The sequence below is a fragment of the Podarcis cretensis genome (genome assembly GCF_951804945.1).
Source record: "Podarcis cretensis genome assembly, chromosome: 1".
Lineage (NCBI taxonomy): Eukaryota > Metazoa > Chordata > Lepidosauria > Squamata > Lacertidae > Podarcis > Podarcis cretensis.
Genome location: NC_137170.1, coordinates 124,134,943 through 124,151,449, shown reverse-complemented (window position 1 = coordinate 124,151,449; position 16,507 = coordinate 124,134,943). Strand labels below are relative to the sequence as shown.

General features: G+C 44.9%; 1 protein-coding gene across 1 annotated transcript in view; it reads right to left on the bottom strand.

The window, feature by feature from the left end:
- Window positions 1-16,507, bottom strand: part of STK17B (serine/threonine kinase 17b) — a 113,863-nt gene that overhangs the window by 45,746 nt on the left and 51,610 nt on the right. The gene's annotated exons all lie outside the window — the stretch shown is intronic.

Below are 16,507 nucleotides of genomic sequence, written 5' to 3'. Positions count from 1 at the left end.
TATCTGGGAGGGCAAAAAGCCCAGAATAAAATTTAAGATACTTACTGATGCAAAAGAAAGAGGGGGGTTTGCCCTGCCGGACTTAAGACTGTACTATGAATCGGCAGCTTTCTGCTGGTTGAAAGACTGGCTACTTCTTGAGAATGCAGATATTCTGGACCTGGAAGGATTTGATAACAGGTTTGGCTGGTGTCAGGGAACTGCCATCAGAAGAATAGGTGGTGGGAGGGCTCCAGGAGGATAGAAGAGATTCAGCAGCCGAAGAGGGAACCAGTAGGGGGGGAGCAGGAGCTTCCAGGGACAGGAAGTCGGAGGGGAGGCTCTGGGACACTTCCAGCGAGAACAGTGAGGAGGTATCAAGGCTCCCTTTAGCGACCCCCACCCCTCGCCGGAAGCTGTCACGCAGGGAATCTAGGAGACGCGTTTCCGTCAAGCAGCTTTTATGCTGGAAACGTTTCCGCAAGCGCCCACTGTCGGATTCTACCAGTGACTAGCGGAGCCATGTCCAAGGGCTCCGCTCAAGGCAGAGCTTTGCTAGGTTAAGCAAACTCTGAGGGACCAATCCTTTTACGCACAAGTAGCTCATTGTCCCATCACAGCAATCCGACAGTCCCTGAAAGCGCTTGTGCAAGGAGAGGCATCATGAGCAACCCAACCGGAGCCGGAGAAGGGGGAGCAGCTGCAGCCGTTCCAAGCCTGGAAGAAAGGTACAGGATGTTGGAGATGCAGTTAGCCCTGCAAACAGCTAGGCTGGAGGAGAGGAGAGCTCAAGATGCAGAGAAGGGAAAAGCCACCCAAGTCTCAAGGAAGGTGCCGGGACTGGTGCAGAAATTTGGGGGTGATCCCAGGAACTACCAAGCCTTTAGGACAGAAATGCAATATGCCCTTAATCTGCAGTTTGATGATTTTCCTGATGAGGAATCGAGGGTGGGATTTGTGATTGGCCATCTAGAAAAAGGGGCGAAAGATTGGGTGAGGCCCCTGATGGCAGCCAATAACGAGGTCCTAAAGGACACAAGGAAGTTTTTTCGCGCCATGGATCTGATGTTCTCCAGTGAGATTGAGCAGGGAGTGGCGCGCAGACAGTTAATGACGTGTAAGCAAGGGAACCGATCTGTCCGTGAGTACTGGACTGAGTTCACCATGTTGATCCATAAATTAAATTGGGATTTGTCTGCGGAACCGATACAAATGCTGTTCGAAGAAGGATTATCTTCGGCAGTAAAAGATGAACTTTCCCGGGCGCCCAGGGCAGAGTCTATGGACCATTTGACTAAATCTGCGCTGAGCATAGGAGCACGCCAGGAAGCCAGAGCCCTGGAGAAGCGGGAAGGGAAAGAGGAGCGTTGGAGGGATTTCCGCATTCCAGAGATTCCAGAGCAGCCTTCCCAGCCAGCAGAGCCGATGGAAATCGGAACAGCGCGCGCGCGCGCAGTTTCAAACCCCAGCGAAGGGCGGAAGAAGGAGGGGAAAGGCGCCAAGAAATGTTTTCTCTGCCAACAGCCAGGTCACTTTGCCAGGGTTTGTCCACAGAGAAAGGAATGGCAAGGAATGGCGGGAGCTGTTGGGGAGGAGGCGGAGGGGGCTAAGGAGTCAGTAAAAGCCAACGCCTGGCTGGGACCATCAGGGCACAGCAGCCAGGCCAAGGATCAGTGAATGTGCCCACGCCGGAACCGCCAAAACCAGCGCTAGTAATAGAGGTGTTGTTAGAGCTGGCAAACGGACACCCTCTACAAGTTAAGGCGCTATTAGACTCAGGCAGCTCCTGCAACTTTATGAGTAAGGAGTTTGCAGCCGCACACCAGATACAAACCATCCCTTTAAAAAATCCCCTGCAGGTGACCACGGTTGATGGGAGGGCGCTGTTGGGAGGAGAAGTAAACCAGCAGACTGTCCCCATGACAATGAGGGTGGCAAGACACACGGAACTGATAGCGTTTAATATAGCCACTTTGGGAGGAGCGCCCATCATTTTGGGGATGAGCTGGCTAGCGCTGCATGATCCGCTTGTGGGATGGCATCAGAGAGTGGTTTCCTTTGGGTCAGCACATTGTATGGGACACTGTACGGAAAAAGGGGGCCAAGTAGGTACCCAGGCCACGTTAGCAAAGATAGAAGGTAGGGTACCACGACAATATGCAGATTTTGCCAACGTCTTCAGCGAAAGGGAAGCAGATAAACTACCCCCGCACAGACCCTTTGACTGCCAAATCAACTTACTCCCAGGAGCACAATTGCCAGTGGGCAAGGTGTATGCAATGTCAGACAGGGAGATGCAGGAGTTAAGGGAGTTTATTGACAAAAACCTCAAGCGTGGGTTCATCAGAGAGTCACGAGCGGTGGGGGGTAGCCCAGTGTTCTTTGTGGACAAAAAAAATTCAGACAAACCAAGATTGATTGTGGACTTCCGGGCCCTAAACGCAGTGTCCGAACCCGTGACTTTCCCTATGCCCAGAATTGATGACATTCTGACCCGGGTGAGAAAAGGGAAGATTTTTACCAAGCTGGACCTGAGGGGGGCGTATAACCTGATACGTATGAGAAAGGGAGATGAGTGGAAAACCATTATGTTCACCCCCTTGGGGGCCTTTGAGTACTGCGTTATGCCTTTCGGCCTCCAGGGGGGATCGGCAGTATTTCAATCATTCATGAATCACGTCCTAGGACCCTTGCTTTACAAGAACTGCGCTGCGTTCTTAGATGATGTACTGGTGTACTCAGAGGATGAAGAGCAGCATGTGCGAGATGTACGAGAGGTACTGAGCAAACTGCAAGAAAACCAGCTGTGGGTGAAACTGGAGAAGTGTCAGTTTCACACCAGGGAGGTGGAATTCCTAGGGTACCGGTTGTCAGACAAGGGGCTGGCCATGGATCCTAGCAAGGTGCAAGCGGTACTGGAATGGAGGCCACCGAAAACTAAGAAAGATGTGCAAAGGTTTTTGGGGTTCGGAAACTTCTATCGGAAGTTCATAAAGAACTTTGCCCACTTAACAGCCCCCATCACGGATTGTCTCAGCAGTAAGAAGAAATTTGTCTGGACGGAAGAAGTGCAGCGAGCATTCGAAAGTTTAAAGAGGGCGTTTGCTTCGGAAGAACAACTCTTACACGTGGATCTGCAGCAGCCGATGAGGGTGGAAACCGACGCGTCTGACAGAGCGGTGGGCGCCGTACTCCTGCAGCCGGGACCGGATACGTCAGAATGGAGACCGTGTGCCTTCTTCTCGAGGAAATTGAACAAATCCGAGAGGAATTATACCGTGTACAACAGAGAATTACTCGCCATCCATGAAGCGTTCAAGAGATGGAGACACCTGCTGATTGGGGCGCAACACAAGGTTCAAGTGCGGACAGACCACAAAAATCTAGAATACTGGAGGACAGCCCGAGTATTGAACCAGAGACAAGTAAGATGGGCGCAAGAGTTCTCCAAGTTCAATTTTGAAATTCGCTACGTGCCAGGGGCAGAGAATGTCAGAGCGGACGCTCTCTCCAGAAAACCTGAGTACTTAGAGGGGGAAGGAGGGGCAGAAGAAAGACATATCATCTCGGAGGACCACTGGGTTTGTGGGGCGGCATGGGTGGGGCAAAGAGAACTGGTAGAGGGTATTGAGAACGATGAATATGCCCAAGAAAAACTTAGGGAACTCAGGGAGACAGGTGAGAACACAGGGGGTTTTGAGGAAAAGAACGGAAAACTATATTACAAAGGGGCACTCTACATACCAGATGGGGAACTAAGAGGGCGGGTGCTCAAACAGTTGCATGACAGCCCCACGGCGGGGCACTTCGGACAGCACAAGACCATGTGGTTGGTTACCAGGGAGTTTTGGTGGCCCAAGGTGAGGGAAGACGTGCGGGAGTATGTCAGGGGATGCGACAGGTGCCAAAGAGCAAAGGGAGAGAGGTTGGCGCCAGCAGGGTTATTAGAACCCTTACCCACCCCAGAAAGGCCATGGGAGATGGTATCCATAGATTTTATGACCGATCTACCGAGATCCAAAGGGAAAACCGCGGTCATGGTGGTAGTAGATCTACTAACTAAGATGTGCCACTTTATAGCTTGTTCACATGCAGTCACAGCGGAAGAAACCGCAAGGTTGTTTGTGAAGCATATTTTCAGGTTGCATGGCGCCCCCTTGAGGGTTTTGAGCGACAGAGGGAAACAATTTACTTCCAGGTTCTGGAGGAAACTAATGAGCTTGTTGCATGTGGAGGTAAGTTTTTCCACCGCCAGGCACCCAGAAACAAATGGGCAAGCAGAAAGGGCAAACGGGGTTTTGCAACAATATCTGAGGTGTTATGTAAAGGACAGAGAAACTGATTGGGTAGATAAGTTACCTCTGGCAGAATTTGCCTACAACAACGCGGAAAACGTGTCCACAGGGATGAGTCCCTTTCTGGCCAATTATGGGTGTCACCCTCGAGCCTTCCCAGCAGAAGGAGGGGAGCACTGGAGTGTACCAGCAGCGGAACGCTTTGTGGAAGAAATGGAAGCGATCCACCGGCAGCTCCAACTCAACTTGGAGAAAGCCAAAGAAGCATATAAGAAACAAGCAGACAGAAATAGGAGGGAAGGTGAAACCATAAGGGTGGGAAACCGGGTGTGGCTATCCACCCAAGGACTGCCGTTTAAGGGAGGGTGTAAGAAATTGAGACCCAAACGGTTGGGACCCTTTGAGGTCATACAACAGGTGAATCCAGTAGCCTTCAAACTTAGATTGCCCAGTCACATGAAATTGCACCCCGTATTTCACAGATCATTACTGTCACCGTACCGAGAGGGACGGGAGTGGGGGGAAAGTGAGAGGGGGGTCACCCAAACACCTGTCATTGAAGAGAGAGAACGCAACATGGAAGTGGCAGGAATAATTGATTCCAGGTGGAAGGGGAATCGGGTGGAATACTTGGTAGAATGGGAGGGGGAGGAAGAGTCAGAAAACACGTGGGTACCGGCGGAAGAAGTCCACGACGAGGTTCTGATAGAAACGTTCCATCAGCGTTTCCCAAGAAAACCGCAGCCGATGGAGCGATTCAGGAGGGAATACTTCGGTACCACTGATGAGGAAGGGGTGTTTGAAGGGTTCCCAGAGTCAGGGAGTGAGGAGGTGGCATACTCCGACGAAGAAGAGGAGGACGGGGAAGGAAATGGGAGGCAGTGGCTAGAAGTGTTTGAATCATCTGAGGACGAGGAGAGTTCCTTCCGAGGCTTTCCAGCCCCACCGCCTGTAGAAGGGGAGGCGGGAGGGGATAGAGGGGGGCCTGGAGGGGAGGTGGATGTCAGGGAACTGCCATCGGAAGAACAGGTGGTGGGAGGGCTCCAGGAGGATAGAAGAGATTCAGCAGCCGAAGAGGGAACCAGTAGGGGGGGAGCAGGAGCTTCCAGGGACAGGAAGTCGGAGGGGAGGCTCTGGGACACTTCCAGCGAGAACAGTGAGGAGGTATCAAGGCTCCCTTTAGCGACCCCCACCCCTCGCCGGAAGCTGTCACGCAGGGAATCTAGGAGACGCGTTTCCGTCAAGCAGCTTTTATGCTGGAAACGTTTCCGCAAGCGCCCACTGTCGGATTCTACCAGTGACTAGCGGAGCCATGTCCAAGGGCTCCGCTCAAGGCAGAGCTTTGCTAGGTTAAGCAAACTCTAAGGGACCAATCCTTTTACGCACAAGTAGCTCATTGTCCCATCACAGCTGGCATGCATATTTATGGTATGACAAGGTTAAAGTTCACAAGGGTTTTAAAAACCATATTATTAGGAAAGCACTATATAATGTCTGGATTCGGTACAAGGATTTGTTGGAAAATAAAACTCCTAGGTGGTTATCACCTATGGAGGCTAAGGAGGTGAAGAAACTTAATATGGAATCCAAATGGCCAAAATACTCTGAAATTTTAGAACAAGAAAGTGGTGAATTTAAACTACAGAGTTTTGAGAAATTAAAGTCTAAGGTACGAGATTGGCTCCATTATTATCAATTAATGGAAACTTTTAAACAGGACAGGAAAATTGGCTTCCAGGTGGAGAAATCGAAATTGGAAACAGAATTGTTAGAACCCAATACTAAGAATGTATCAAGAATGTATAATTTGTTGCTGCAGTGGAATACAATAGACGAGACTGTTAAATCAGCCATGATTAAATGGGCACAGGACATTGGTCATGACATTATGTTTGCTGACTGGGAACAGTTATGGACCACCGGTATCAAATTTACGGCATGTAATGCCTTAAGAGAAAATATTATGAAAATGATTTATAGGTGGTACATGACCCCAGTCAAGCTTGCGAAGATTTATCATCTGCCCAATAATAAATGCTGGAAATGTAATGATACTGAAGGTACCTTCTTTCACCTTTGGTGGACCTGCCCAAAGATTAAAGCCTTTTGGGAAATGATCTATAATGAAATTAAGAAGGTACTTAAATGTACCTTTCACAAGAAACCAGAGGCATTTCTCTTGGGCATGGTCGGCCAATTGGTGCCAAGGAGGGATAGGACTTTTTTTATGTACGCCACTACAGCAGCAAGGATCCTTCTAGCAAAGTATTGGAAGACACAAGAACTCCCCACACTGGAAGAATGGCAGACGAAAGTGATTGACCGGCAGAATCCGTGACCAAGAGAAAGAGACGGTGGAGGAAGACTGGAAGAAGTTTAAAGTTTATCTTAAGAACTGTTATAATATTGATGAGTGCTAAAATGTCAAGGGAAAGGAAGATACAGAATTGCAGCGGAAAACGTTTGTTGAATTAAGATGAAATTGAGAAAGATAATAAGTTCTAATTAATTGGAGTAAAGGGTTGCTGAAAAACTGTAAAATAAGGATGCAAAAAGGGTGAGGTATGGGGAAGTCCGAGAAAGAAGGTTTATGAAAATAAGGTTATGAAACTATATCAGTGTGTTTGTTTTTGTTTGTTGATGTGTGTATGTTGTTTTGTCTTAAAACTGGAAAACTAATAAAAAATTATTTTTAAAAAAAAAGAAGAGAAAGGCTTGATTACATAGTCCCTCCCAAGACGAGCGAAGCCTGGCAGGGCAGCTTACTCTATGGTTTTAACCCACTCATGTATTAATTTGACTTAAGCATGTTGGTTATCTGAGACTGGTTATCCCACAATAAACATGTCACCAACAGTGGAAAGGAGAACATTGAACAAACAAACAGTGATGGCAGCAGAAATGGATTAGTATGCGGTCTGCCAGACAGGATGGAGAGATATAAAAAGAAGGAACCGGTCTATGCCATATGAAAATGAGTAGCTAAGAAGAGAAAAACCCAGAAACAATCATGTCACAAAAACATGTGGTTCGTTTCTAAGCTTCTTTGTGTGGCATTTTATAATGAAGGAAATGACTGTGGAGAGAGAGCAAGCTTGTTTGAGAGAACTAGGTCCCATGTTGTATAACAAAAGAACGTCCTTTGAGTTAATTGAGTTTCCACTAGGCCTAGTTAAATAGATGTGGCCACATTTCACGCATATCTCATGCACTGTGATATTAGTGACCACAAATTATCGGTTTCGTGTTATGCTGTAATACATTCCCAGGATTCTTTGCTGTGTTAAGTCTTTTATATTAAGGTCTTCGGCACAAGGACAAATAGTGGCAATTCTTGCAAACATAACAAAATTAATTTGATTCAACTATTTCTTCCAATCTAACCTTGGATTACAGAAGCCAGGCGATTACAGAATTACAGAAGCCAGCAAGAGAGGACAAAACAGGTGATGGGGGGGGGGGGGAATAACAATAGAAACTCAGAATAAGCAAAAATAATAGTCCTATTTGGGTCTGCTCCTCGTGTGCTATCTGTACAAGTGGCAGAGCATAAGCTCTCCATGCAGAACCATAGCTGTCAACCATCCCTTATTTGGCGGGAAACTCCCTTATCCCAGCGCCATGTCCCACTGCTGTCCCTTATTGATGATGTCCCTTAAATTTCCCAGGTTTCAAAGGAAGCAGCTCCTCTCCCTCCCTCCCTGCCGGCCAGGGAGGAGGGAGGCTCCAACTGTGTTGCTTGGCTGCGTTGCTCACCCAATAAGGAGTCTAAGAACGATTGGGGGGTGGAGCTTGCATGCCTTGTGCTGATCAAATCGGCCGCATTGCCTGGAGACTCGTCTTTGCTCAGCGCTTCCCAGCAGAGAGGTGACAGTGGTTTTCCTTGCTGCATCCCCTTTGCTGGGTTGCTGCGCTGTGGGAATCACCACTTGATGCTTTGTTTGGCTGCTGGCTGGGCTTTCTGCTTTTGGCTTTGAGGGGCTCAGAAGTTGAACATACCTGTGCTTGGAAAATCCCTTATTTTGGCTGCTGATCCCTTATTTTTGAGGCTGCTGGTCCCTTATTTTCAAATCTGTAAGTTGACAGCTATGTGCACAACGTCCCAGGTTCAACACCCAGTTGAAGCTGGGAAATATCCCTGGTTAACTGCTGCCGTTCAAGATATGCAATTCTGATTTAGACCTGTATTTCACGGGGTTCTATGTCATGCAGGATCCATGACTAGAGGAGGCTCCCATATCACAACTCAGCCTCCAACTAGTGAAAGGAGAAGATGACAGGTCTTAGTACACTTGTCCTCACACAATGTGCTCACAGGCAGGGTTTACATGCAAGCAGCACATCTGAACAAGGCTATTGTGAAGCACAAAATCTGGATATGGAGGCAGAAATGGAGAGCGGCCACCAGGTCAAATAGCCTAGCACAGACCTACATAGCCTGAGATGCATTGAGACAAGCACAACCCCACCATCTCTAGGAAATTTATCAAGCTCCTGGAAGGTCCCAATGCCTGGCTCATGGGCAACATTTATGAATCACAGGTTGTGCAGGCCTGTTCCTACACTGGTTCCTACACATGGGAGTTCCCAGAATGCTTTGCTTTTGAGTTCTGGCACCAAACGCAATTTGGCAGAGCGCCAACCTGAGCTTCCCACTTGCTGAGCTTCAGCATAAAATAATCTGAACCATCACAAGGCTGGTAGCAGGTGGCCTGATGTCACCCATTACAACCCATGACGCCACCCAGTTTGGAAGCCAAGCACAGTCAAATAATTGCACATAAGTAGAGATACACCGATGATTATGTTATGTGACTAAGTGTGAAATGCGTCATATGAACTGATCCCCTGCATCACTCCTCCTTATAATCACTGTGACCAGAACAGAGAACCTAAACCTAAATAGTGCTATCACTGAATCTGCCCAAGTAAGATGGTACTTAAATCTATAGCTGTCTGAAGCCACTGCTACATTTCCTCTCCAACAACAGCCTTTAACTGTCTGTGAGATGTTCAACTCTACTGTTTTAACTGTACCATAATTCCACAACCCACAAGCCTATAACCCTTTCCTCAATTACATGCTGATTCCAGTGGAACCTGTATGTGCTTGGATGGGAACAGAATTTCAACCACGAAAGGAGAGATGGATTGAAAAGTATGGCTGATTTTATTTTATTTTGAGTATTTCTTTTATTCAGGCCTTGAATCCTGAAGGTCTATAGGTCAGCTGTGGAGCATTTATTCATTTATATGATTTAACAACATGCATATGCTTCTCGATGGCAATAAACCACCTGAATGGTTTACAACAAATTAAAAATAAATCATTTAAAATTATCAAGAAAGGCTTTCTGTGAGGAAGATCTGAGGTTCAGTCCTCAGCATCTCAAGATAAGGGTGGGGGAAAGAGCCCAATGTGAAGCCCTGGGGAGCTGCTCCCAGTCTGTGCAGACAATTCTGAGGTAAATGGACCACTGGTCTAACACAATATTAAGGTAGCTCTCTATGTTCCAATCCTGCAGTACAGTGGTACCTTGGTTTACGAACTTATTCCGTTCCGGAAGTCCGTTCTTAAACCAAAGCATTCTTAAACCAAGGCGTGCTTTCCCATAGCAGCGGGGGACTCAATTTACAAATGGAACACACTCAACCGAAACGGAACATGTTCTGCTTCCATGGCAAAGTTCACAAACCAAAACACCTACTTCTGGGTTTGCAAGTTGTTCATAATCCAAGTTGTTCATAAACTAAGCTGTTCTTAAACCAAGGTATAGGCCGTTTTCTGGGGAAATGGATTTAAATGCTTTCTGGAGAAAAATGTTCACTCATAAAGTACTTCCAATAAAATTTGTACAGATAATTGTGGGTTAGAAAAGGAAGAGATCTGTGTGGGAGACAGATCACAGGGTTTTCTCAGGGTGTGGAATGCTGAGGCTGAGGAATGGGGGAGACCTCCCAGGTGGGAGATGGGCAGATTTAGCTCTTGGTATGCAGATAGAAGATTGAAATAAAATGGTGATGGAGGGCTTTCTTTTTTCTTCTCTTTTCTTTCTTTCTTTCTCTTTCTTTCTTTATGTTATGAAGATAATGAATACAGTATTTTCTATTTTCTTTCTCTATATTATTCTTTTCTTTTGATATATTGCCTTTTATTATTTTTCCATAAGAGAGTTTGGATATATATTGCTTTATATGTTTAAAACCTCTAATAAAATTCTCTCTCTCAAAGAAAGTACCTCCAGTAAACAAATGTAACACTAAATATCCACTAAACATCAGACTAAAAATCTAAACTGTTCTATCCCTTTATATATAATTTGCCATCCTAATTTGGTAAGAGTGAATTTATAACACCCCAAACTTTTGCATCTGATGGTCACTGTACTGTATGTTAATGTGAGCTGATGGTTGCATTTTTGTCGCATTCACTTTTTTCTCCTGTCTGTTTCTCATGGCTTCCCCCCCATTTCTCCCCTCCCCGTTTCATTGTTAAATTACTTATATTTAAAAAAATAATAAGTAAACAAAATGAGGAATCTCAAGAGGATACGACAATGCATCAAACACATCCAGAATGTACAAAGAGATAACATCTACTACCTGAAACTAGAATCTTCAGGCATTGCAAGTATCCTACAGCGCTCTCTCCCTCAGCTTATGTGCTTTTTGCAGAACCAAAACAAAAGGATGAAGTCTAAAGGTTTCTGGGACGTTTCAGAAATTGTACAAGTCATTTTCATGAAATCAGGCATGTTGTAAAAGTCTTTAAAGAGCTGGTAGGGCTTTCGCTGAAACAGGCAAGTGTACCCTTAGCAAAGAGCAAGCCGTAAAGGGGGGACGGATCCAGTCAGTGGGCCAAATCCAGATCTCTCCCAGTGTCAAGGGGCCACTTTGATAGATGGGCAGGGGCACATGCGTTCCCATAACCTGATAACCATGAAGTTAAGCAAAACATTTTCCTTTGCCTGTGTGGTTCACTGAAATCAACAGGGCTTGACTCATAGGTATGATGATGAGGTCTAGATCCAACACAAATATCTTCTGATAAGCTGCTACATTTGCAAGAACTGTCACAATACTTATACTAATGGAGTGACTGCACACAGTAAATGATTTAAGCAATGCCGTAGCGTCTCCCTCTCTCGATTCATGCCACCAGCTGGCTGCTTAGCTTGAGTTATTACTACGTACATTGCTTGGGCCATACTCCCACTACATTTTTCTTTGCCGCAATCACTGCATGGATTTACCAGGTCTTAAAGGAGTAGCTGTTCAACGGCTCCGTTGACCCCCTCTTGGATCAGCAGGATCCCCCAGCAGTTGCTTAGGATCGTGTTCCTTGACAACAGCCACCGTCAGATCCCTAAGTAAGGTAAACAAAACTGGGCCAGAGCAATCAGCTGAGCTAGTGGCCATTTCCAAACGGTGTCAAGCAAAACGTGGGTGGTTGTGTTATTACGGAACAGTCCTTGTATACCTAACAATGGAAATGATATGCGATCATTATGCAAAGTTGTAAGAACACAGCAGCTGAGTCAAAGAGCTGTCAGCAAGTAATTATGCTCCCAAAACCGGAAATGGAGGCAGGGAGGAGTGCAAGAATCCTAACCTGTCCTTCTGGAAAAGAAACAACACCTTTAGCAGCGCATGGACAAACTGATCTCTCTCTCTCTCTCTCTCTGGAGCGAAGTATTTTAGCTTGAGCAGTACAGTCATTTTAAACGTGGCTCACCTTTTATCGTTGGTTGAGAGAAAAAAGAACAGTTACATTCAAGCAACTATATTATGGACAAAATCACAAAGCAACACATATAGAGCTGCCATGTGTCCCAGGCACATCTGGGAATCGGGCTGCGCAAATGGCATCCGGGTGGATTTTGGGTGAATTGGCAACATGTCTGGGAAAACCCAGGCGTATGGCAAGTAGGGTGTGTGTTTTTATTTTAAAAATACTTTTAAAAAAGCCCCTCCCCCAAGCCCCAAAACTTAAAATGGACTGGAAGCAAGTGCAAATGCTGGAACATTTCCAGGCGGTTTACAAATGGACCAAAATACAAATGGATCAAAGTGCTTCTGAAAATATCCTGGTAGCCAACCAAAAGTGACATCACGCAGTGATCCCAGTAATGTGCTTTGTTTTTGCCCCACCCCTCCAGTCCCGGAGACTTACAAGAGCTTGTGTGCCCGGTTACCTAAAGAGTCACTTTCTTCCATATGCCCTTCCCAGGCACTGAGATCTTCTTTTGAGACCCTTCTCCAGCTTCCACATCACCTACTGAAGTGAGGCAGACATCTACTAGGGAGGTGTTTTTGGTGGTGGCACCCACTTATGAAATGCCACGACAGGTTTACCTGGTGCGTATGCTATCTTTTAGACACCAGGTGCAAGACTTTCTTGTTTTCCAAGACCTTTTAATTACAGACCCTTGGGTGCCTAAGGAGCTTTTACACAAAGTTCCTACTGGCTGGATTAAACTGTTTCACAGTTGCTATGTTTCATACTGACTTCAATTTGTTTTCTTTTTCACTGGACTTTTTGTGATTTATTTTGGTTTTAGTGTTTGCGAATCGTATTTCGTATTTAGCTGTTTATGCAAACCTCCCAGACAGTTGGGTGGCCAGCATATAAAGAAGTAAATAAAGAACTAAAGGAGCGCTAGAGTTAAGATAATATTAAATAAATAATATTCTTACATTTTCTTGGAAGAGGGGGCTCAATGCCCAGAAGAGTCCAGGCAGGTGCTATTTAATTTATAGTTCAAATGGCAAATTAGACAGCAATAATAGACGACTGGATAATTTCACAGGGAATAATAATAATAATAATAATATCATCTAAGGAATCCTTGATTTGTCAGACAGGCAACTTTCTAGAACTATCAATTATAATAAATAACCATAAATTAAATAAAAATGAACCAGTGACCTATAGGCATTTGTAACATCAGTTGCTAATTATTGACTATTAACTATTCTTAACATCACTTGCTAACTACTTCATGTCCCAGTGCAATATATTAAGTATGCCATAATTGTTGTTTTTTCTCAGATCTGCTCAGTTATACATGTGGATAGTTCCAAATGTGTTAACTTGGTGTTTAAACAATATTCATATTGCTCTGTACTAAACGGAAAGAGACTTGAGACCAGTAGTGTTATCAGACATTTAACATTTACAGAGAGTTCCCTCCATCCAAAAAAAAAAAAAAAAAAAAAAGAGCATCTCAGAAATATCACTGCAACATCTGCTGCAAGGCTCAGAAAACATCTGCAACTGATAATCCGCAGCCTTATAAACAGCTGTGATTAACACTTCAGATGTCAAAGCCTAAGCGAGCAGATGCAACTCTCATCGCTAGCAACGGAAGCCCTGTTGGATCTCTGGAAGCACCAAAGAAACCACAAAACTTTCTTCACTCCCGTAACTTGAAAAAAGCAAGCAAAATGCCAGCTCACGCTTCTCTGCCCCTTTAAATACCCTGCCAGAGACTTTCCTTCAGAAGCCCTGCCAGAGAGCTACTGCCCGGATTTCCAACTTCCTTTGAAGATTATGTGTATGTTCACTATATATTCAGTGAACTGGGACGAACAACTTTATTGTGGAGCTTATATTGCGCACAGCCTGGCCTTTTAGATCGGGGTTGTATTTCACCTTAGATGCCCTCCTAATCTAACCACGCAATTGTTCATCTTATGCCTCTGATTGGGGAGTGATGGCATCAAATTGAATGCACCCGTTTCATTGAATGAAATCTGTATCATTCCGGGGGGAGGGGGGGATGGAATCCTTATAACCATGCAAATATATATTCAAAATAGTTCTGAAGCTGCTTGCTGTAACAAAGAGAAAAGATGTGTCTCGTGTTGTTTGTCTCCAGTACACACACCTCTTGGAAGAGAAGCTACAGATCATTACGCCCAGCTATCTTTGCTTCTGCAGGTGAAAGGACAGAATGTTAATTGATTTTACAAGTCATTCCAGAGCATTGAGCAGAAATTGTAGAAGCCAAACAGCATACCTAGTAATTAATAAAAGCTGATGGCCACAGCACATTCTCTTAGATGAATGAATTTGACTATTGCCTTCTGGCTAATACCACCTGTCAATCAGCATTCGCAGCTCCCTCTGCTAGACGGACAAGTTTCCATATGGACACCGTGGCTATTGGTATTTTGGGCGATCAAACAGCTTAAAAAGGAAATGCAACCTACAGACCTTTATTGCATGAGGAATGCATATTACTTAAGTTAATGCCATGCAATCAAAATTTTTCCTCTTATCTAGCATGTCCATTGCAGGGAATTCGCTCATTATCCCACGTATAACTCGCAGTATTTTGCTATGGGAAAGTAAAATAAAAATGAATGAAACCTTCATTCGCAGTTCAGTTTGAGGAAATCTGTTGTACAAGTGTACCTGTGACACGACGGGTGGAAAGGAAGACCTGACTTTTGCTTGCCCACAAGCAAATCACTGAATCTATACTCTATAAGGTGTCACAATTTTGTGATTTCTCTCTCTCCCGCCCTCCCCATTTTTAACCTTTAGTTCTAAGAAAATCTGAGAAACAATCCACCCCAATCTCTCTGCAGCTGCCTCTCAGCCTCTCTTAAATGAGTGAAGATAAAATCCTTCTGGAGACGTATTAGGTGTAAAACGAGATTTTGGCTTCTCACCATCAGGAAAGATTCTGAGAATCTATGCTTTCACAATACATACCTACACCAGGATATGAGTAAGTGGTAAACTGACATTACTGGAGAGCTAAGGTAGGGTGGCATGGGGTTTGGGACAATTGTGTTGTAACCCCAAACCCCGAAACTTACAAAAACATTTAACTATGTTAAATCTGAAGATGTTCTGTAACGATATCTGAAAGTATAGCCTGGCAAGTACACAAAATGGGTTTATGAAATTCAGACTTACCAGCTAAGGAAAGTAAAATCCCTGAACTTTCCTGCCCGCTGAGCTATGGGAGTCGTTGCACTCACAGCCTTCTGGATTATATAGGCTTAAATTTCCATTTTGAATTTTCTTTAGTTATGAGGACAATTTTTTAAAAACTAAATCCCATGGTTCCTTTTCTAGCAACATTGCCTTCTTATCTCAAACGACTGTACTGCACTTCGAAACATGAACCATTCTGAGGAGAGTTGTTCTGTTGTTTGCCAGTTCTCCAGTTACATACACCTTTCTAAGCTTTTTAAGGTCAGGGCAGAGGTTTGCTAGAAATGTGTGCAAATATAGCACTGTTTGGACTTTCTTATACCACTCAAGGAAGGACAGAAGGAGAGGAAGGTGAAGGGCATTCTACCTGTGACAGAAGCAAGCATTTCATTTGTGTTTTCGTGAACAGCTGTTTTCTGTAGGCCAGTACGTGCACAATTCTCAATAATAATAATGATAATAAATTTTATTTATATCCCGCCCTCCCCAGCTGAAGCCGGGCTCAGGGCAGCTAACAACAATAAAATAGTACAATATTCTAAAAACATTTCATTATAAAAATTAATTAAAATCAAATTGTTGGCAACCATTAAGCTAAAGTTCTGTGGAGATTGCCAAAGGAGGGAGTCAGGCTGCGCCCTGACCAAAAGCCTGGTGGAACAGCTCTGTCTTACAGGCCCTGCGGAAAGATGTCAAGTCCTGCAGGGCCCTAGTCTCTTGTGACAGAGCGTTCCACCAGATTGGAGCCACAGCCGAGAAAGCCCTGGCTCTAGTTGAGGCCAGCCTAACCTCTCTGTGGCCTGGGACCTTCAGGATGTTTTTATTTGAAGACCGTAAGTTCCTCTGTGGGACATACCAGGAGAGGCGGTCCCATAGGGCACAACAAGCCTTGATTACAATCTAACAATTTTAAATATTTTTGTTAATTCAGATAGATGGAGACTGCTTGCAAGTTCATTTCTGTTTTAGGCACCAGCACAGTGTAGACTGGTTTTTTTTTTTTTTTTGAGGGGGTGTTTCTTAGTAAATTCAAAGTAATGCACATTGACCTGAAGGGTTTTTAACCATTTGATTCATCTTCCAGAAAGGGCAAACCTCTCCGAGAGACTACCAAACAGTAGTTCCTGCCACTCTTTCAAAACGGGTCAAGAAAGGGCATTATGTGATCATGTCAACATTATATACTGGCCTCTTATGTATAAAAGATTGTCGTATCCCAACAAGTGGGCACCAGCCATCTCACACCCCCCCCCACGGCCTCTGGAAACACAGTGCCAATTCT